The sequence below is a fragment of the Austrofundulus limnaeus genome, unplaced genomic scaffold (genome assembly GCF_001266775.1).
Source record: "Austrofundulus limnaeus strain Quisiro unplaced genomic scaffold, Austrofundulus_limnaeus-1.0 Scaffold206, whole genome shotgun sequence".
In the NCBI taxonomy this organism is placed as follows: domain Eukaryota; kingdom Metazoa; phylum Chordata; class Actinopteri; order Cyprinodontiformes; family Rivulidae; genus Austrofundulus; species Austrofundulus limnaeus.
Window position 1 is genome coordinate 131,218 of NW_013952608.1, and position 6,000 is coordinate 137,217.

The 6,000-nt window shown below is 35.2% G+C and overlaps 1 protein-coding gene across 1 annotated transcript in view; it reads right to left on the bottom strand.

The window, feature by feature from the left end:
* LOC106524906 (SPRY domain-containing SOCS box protein 4) overlaps positions 1 to 835 on the bottom strand; it is a 59,921-nt gene extending 59,086 nt beyond the window's left edge. Inside the window, exon 1 of the mRNA XM_014018934.1 lies at positions 801 to 835. The gene's annotated coding sequence lies outside the window, so the exon portion shown is untranslated. The remainder of the gene's footprint in view (positions 1 to 800) is intronic.
* Between the last annotated feature and the right edge of the window lie 5,165 nt (positions 836 to 6,000).

Genomic DNA, 6,000 nt, shown 5'->3' on the forward strand with positions numbered 1-6,000 from the left:
AGCATTATAAGTCTGGTACAGAAGTTGAAACATTCCTGTCCTGTTCCACTATACAACCTCCCACAGAGGTCCCCAACATCAAACTGTGCAGAGCAAAAGCTCTCATTTTCTAAGGCTGGTGGTATTCTAGGTTTAAAAACTGTTGACAAGATCTTCCACTACATCATATTGTGAGAAACTATTTTTCCCTTTGGATCAATAACTGAAGATGCAGCAGTAGGACTGTACACAAAACAAAGTCAAGTGTGGACACATCAGTTAGCCTTTGTGCCTGCATCTCACACGCCTACTTCAGGCTCACAGTTAATGAAAATGTATATTTTTTTCACAGTTGCTTTATCAATTGAATAATATTGTATGATTTGAGTCATGACTTCAAAACATGAGAAAAGTTGGTTTCATACAGACATACAATCAAATATTAATTGGAGGACYATTACTGAAGTTACCATTTTTCTCTTATTGTTGTCAATGTCACACATTTTCTTATTTACAGATATTAATTCCTAAAATATGATTTTATATTTCATATAACAATACTGAAGCATATGAAAAATTGGGCTCATTAGGATTTTTTTAAGTCAACGTCTTGATATATACTCAGCAAAAAAGTCTACAACTTGTAAACACTCAAACATATCAATGGGAAAAAAGCTTCCCTTTAGTTTTTCTTAAACTTTTACACTTTAAACTAAAACTACTTGCTTGAATTAGATTTTTGTCATCTCTCTCCTAACAGGATCTGTTTTAGCCACTTTTTGTGCAAGTAAAACCACTCTTTCAACAAAACAATTGCTTACCTCTTTGGAAGCTGGACGTTTCTGGTCCAAGACTTYCATTCTTTTCTTTTTAATATCCAAGAATATAATGTAGATGATGAAACCCAGGTCCATTGAATTGGACTCTATGGTTTGGACAAAAAAATTGTGTTTAATAAGCCGTTTCAGTGCTCAGAATAACCTTTTTATGAATAAAAATAAAAATTTTATTTTAGACAGAAATCCTGCAGAGCTCCAACACACACAGCTTTGTGTGCTGTATCTACAGTATGTTGACATGTCTTTACTCGGTATGAACATGTTGAGGCCAGAGCCAAAGGTGAAAGGTCAGATGAATTGAGTTGACATTTACTGATAAGCCAAGCATTCAAAACAAACTGTTCATGCACACAAACAAATTTCAGGTTTTACATTTGAAATATGGGATGTTTATTTTTTTAAATGCTTTGCTGTTCATCTTTGCAATGTTTATTTAAAAAACCTGGCTGAGGTAGGTCATTAAATCAGTGTGACAAAACAACATAATGTTCCCATCACATCCAAAGGTTTCTACTTAGCCAATGTCACACTAAACAAAGAGGCTCATATTAACCATGTCATCAGGGCATCATGCTCTAGWTGTGTTGTCAAACTGAGTGACAACAACTCTACTAAGGTCCAAACACTGGTCTGTTTTCCCACAATTAGGTTTGGATTGTCACTTGTTTTCATTCATTCCACTCAGTAATTATATCTGCATAATGTGTAGCAAGACAGAGGACATTATGCTATTAGAAAAGTAACATGTCGCTAACACATTTTCTGACTGAATGCAGACAGCATCTATTTTCCTTTAAAACTGATCTGTTTGAAACCAGCAACTCATCTTCATGATAAGGTTCTTCAATGAGAAGGAAAAGTAGCATGACAAAATCTTAAAACTCGATCATGAGTGACAGACAAGAAAGTGATAATTAATCTGTCAGTGTTTGTGACAAAACAGAGCCAACAAAAGATCATTAAAAGATAGAAGAGGAGGTTCAACTTTAATCAAAGCAGAACAAAATTAATAAAAGAAATTAATGTGAATTAACAAAAGAAAAGAAAAAAGAAGTTTGACTATTTTCTATTTTTTTCTGATATTTTTACTATTTTAAAAGGCAACAAAAAAGTACATTATACAGTACCTATGATATTTTCTGTATCCTTTTTTTGCAGCTTGGCATTACTTAGAAAAAAATGTATATGTAAATGTAAATGTATTTTTTACAGTGTGATAACCAGAAGAAAGAACAAAAAGTCCACTGCACACACACTTGCAGCATGTCGAGATCTAAAAGTATAAAAATTGTTGACCATAAAGTGCATATATCTGGTGTCTAACCAGACCTTGGAAGTTGAAGTCAGAATAGATGGTTCTCAAATGATGTGGCGACCTGCAGATCATGTGATCAAATCACCATATTCATGGGCACGAATGCGGAAGAGGGGATAGTCTACAGCACAGAAATGTATACAGTCTAGTTTGTTTATGTAGTATGTTTCTATTCTAATTTGTTTTAGCAGTCACAGACCAAGTTTGTGTTGAAGTTACAAAACTGTGCTGCTCGTTTGGCAGAGAAATGCTCTTTAAAAAAAATCCTGATGGCAAAAAAACACCAAGGAGAAGTAGAACTGTCTGCAAAGAAACTTGTTTTTTAGGCTGGCGATAATCAACCACAAAGATTTCACCCTCCTTGGGATTCCAGAGTGTTTAGATCACTCCTACCCTGGTTAGTGACCGCATAGTACGTTAATTACCTTTAAAAAAGGAAAAGGTTGCGCACTATGAACATCAAAGTGTTTTGAATATTATGCAATCTACCCTTGTAAACACGAACGTAGGATACACTGACAGTATCAGATTATAATCACAAAWAGCTCAGTATTGTGCAGTATGCACTCATTTGGAGTATGTAAGATATAGTTACTAATAATATCAGAGAAAGTCACACAGTCATGTCAACACAGCCTCTGTGTCGGCTCTGCAGACTTCAGCAGCTCGTAAGGATCGCTACTTTCAATAAAGCTAAATACCTTGATTTAGATTTATTATTYAGTAGATCCATGGGTGTCCTGAAAGGCATGTTTTAAATACAAAGTATTATGATCCTAGTCATGCTCGTCTGCATCGTTCAGTGGTCTTTTTGTATTTTTTTCTCCCTTGCTTTTGTGTTTTTCCCATACTGGTTTTATCACTACAAGCTAAATGCAAGCCCATGAACAGGGTGTGGAGGGTAAAAAAAATCCCGGATGAGGACGTCATTGAGAACCATGTAAAAGATCAGATTCTCTAAAGGCTGGTCCCAGTACCTCAGGTTGTTTAAGTCCCGCCCCCTCCATACTGACGAACAGGTAGGACATTGCTCTTGGTTTAAAAAAGGGTACATCTCAGATAAGATTTTTCTGTTGACTTTGTTCCACAGTGCTTACTTTGCTGCTGCATGCTCAAAAGTATTTTATAAGTTTAGCTATAATTACAATGATTGCTGATCTTCTTGAATAAGAGGAGGGGACATGTAGTCTATAAAATTTACAATCTACTGTCTTAAATTGATGTCTAAAATATTTTTTTATAAAAAATGAGAATTCTGTCAAAAATTAAGATTTTTACCAATAAAGAAACTATTGCAGGTTTTACATTCCTTTAACATAAACACCAGCTATTTATAACTCAACGGTTCTGTAGGTAAAAAGTGTACAGTATCCAGTCAGATGATCAGAGCTTGTTAGGCAGCAGGACTCAGCAGAGCAGGTTAAGTGATACGTTTGTGTTGACAGACCTGTTGAAGACGAGTCGGAGGCTGAGTGACACCGAGCCAGCATTTTCTTATCCCGCAGCAACTTAACAGCTTATGGAAGCTCCATTTCCTCTGGACAGACAGGCAGGTAGGACCAGTATGCCACAATAATCTACTTTAGTTTGGGATTAGCAGCTCTCTTCAGGAGTCACTTTCTGTCCGTCCATCTGTCCATCTATGTCCTCACCTCTCCAACACCTCCTGAGTCCCTCTGAGGTGTATTCAGTTTGTGTCTCTCCGGTTCCTATATTCATATGCTATTAGGCTAGTTCTGGGAAAACTAACAATAAAACTTCTTTACACTTTACCCCACAAATTTCAAGGCAATATTATATTTTTATTGAAACAAACTAATTTAGCTTCTTGAACTCTATCTACCCTTTACAGAAAAGTAGACAAAGAAATTCAGATTTTACTCTTGTGCAAAAAATATACAATTCTTCTGAGCTTAATTAGATAAGACAAATGCTAAAACACAGTCATTTAAAATATTCCATAGAAACCAGAACTACATTATTTTACTATTATTTTTTTCATTAAATGAAAGGTGTTGTTTTGTTGAAAGCTGTTTTCTGATTAAATAAAAGATTACTTATACCTAAATACCCTGTCACACTATGACATTTTAGAGACATGAAGATGTTTTCCCACATGCTGGCATAAACTGAAGATCGCTCTGATGATCTGATGTCACAAGATTGTTACAATATGCTCCAACATGTCATGCATGCATAGGTTTAGCATAATTTACACTAATATCGTGCACTAGCTCTGCAAAAGTCAGAAACGCCATAATACACTTGACAAAGTCACGTATAAACTAGAGACAAGTTATGGATAAGTTATTCATATGTTAAACATAGGTTATTTAACTCGTCTAAATGAGACTTCCAATTGATTTCTTATTCTATCTCTAGCATATTCCAGCTAGTTTAACACAATTTTAATAAGTTGGCATAAGTTGTCTAAAAGGTTATATTGTGAAAGGGCCTTAACACTGGAAAGAAACAAACTTTAATATTTCTAATACATTAGCCAAGACCAGAAAAAAACTCTTGCTTCTAAAAGGTTGTTTTGAAGCTTTTATGTTCTGATAATAACTTTAATTTTTTTCAAAGGGATTTAATTAGTTGCCTGCATTTGTGTGATCTTTGCCCTAGCACAGCACCCTTTAAAGTCAACTGTTGTGTTTTTGAGAAACATTATTTTTTTGTGGTGGCTTTAAACAGATTAAAATTCTTAGTCTTTTCATCTTCTGACTCTAGAATGTTTTACATGCAATGCTGTCTTCACACATTGACCTTTTCTGAATATCCAAATGTCCCTGAATATGAATCTTTTAGAGAAAACATTTTAGGGTAAAGATATTTCAAAAGACGGGAGAAACTGACACTTTTAGAATCTATAACACAAACACTCATCAGCACTGCCTGGGAGGATTTAGCCTCATTAGTCGCAAACATTTTGAAGCATGGTGAATGCCATATGTGTTTCCAGTGAGTAAAAACATTTTTCTGAAACTGTAAAAATTTATAAAGCCATCTTGAAACTTTAATTCTAAGTTATACCCAATCATAAAATACACAAGTAGCATCGTAACTTTTATCAGGGAAAATGACTTCTGATTTTGCACCTTATTGTGTGATACCTCTAAATGTGAATAAAATAAAATAAAATACCTAAACAAGTTAAGTCAAGATGAAGCTACATCTAATGAGGCAAGAGACACTGAGAAAACTGAGTCTCCTATTGTTTAATCAGTAAGGTCAAATTAATGAATATTTCTTCCTGAAAACAAAGACCTTGGCTCATTGTACATCAACCTGACTGAAAACCACCTGTATGCCAGGTAATCTAATGTTGCTATGACGACTAAAGAAGTACAGAGGTGGCATAAATACATAGACAAGGATGTCAGTGACAAATTTCAGTAGGATGAAGACCAGCACAGAAAATTTCTCCACTGTTAGAGATAAAGTATCAAGGAAGAAAACCCGAGTGCCAAATATAGAGCCGAACAATGAGCCTCTTATCAGCTTCATCGTTTCCATATCTCCTCTGCCGTTCCTATCACTCCATCTCTCTGCCATTTCCCCTTGACCAAATATTTCCCTAAGGCTACTTTCCCATATTATACTACTTTTTTATTATGTAATAGTGGCATAGTTTTCTTTTGAAAGGAAAGTAGTGACTGTAATCTCACCTCAAGGACAGAATGGGCCTCATGCAAGAACCGTTCGTACGCACAGATTTGTTCTTAAGTTGTGCGTACGAGTGATTTAGGAGAATTTGTGGCATTCAACAATGTTTTCGTATTCTAAGATTTTTTTCAGATACGAACAAAATTTACGAGTGGTCCAGACCTGTCGTAAATTTTACGAGCAGTCAGTCTGCTGTTATCC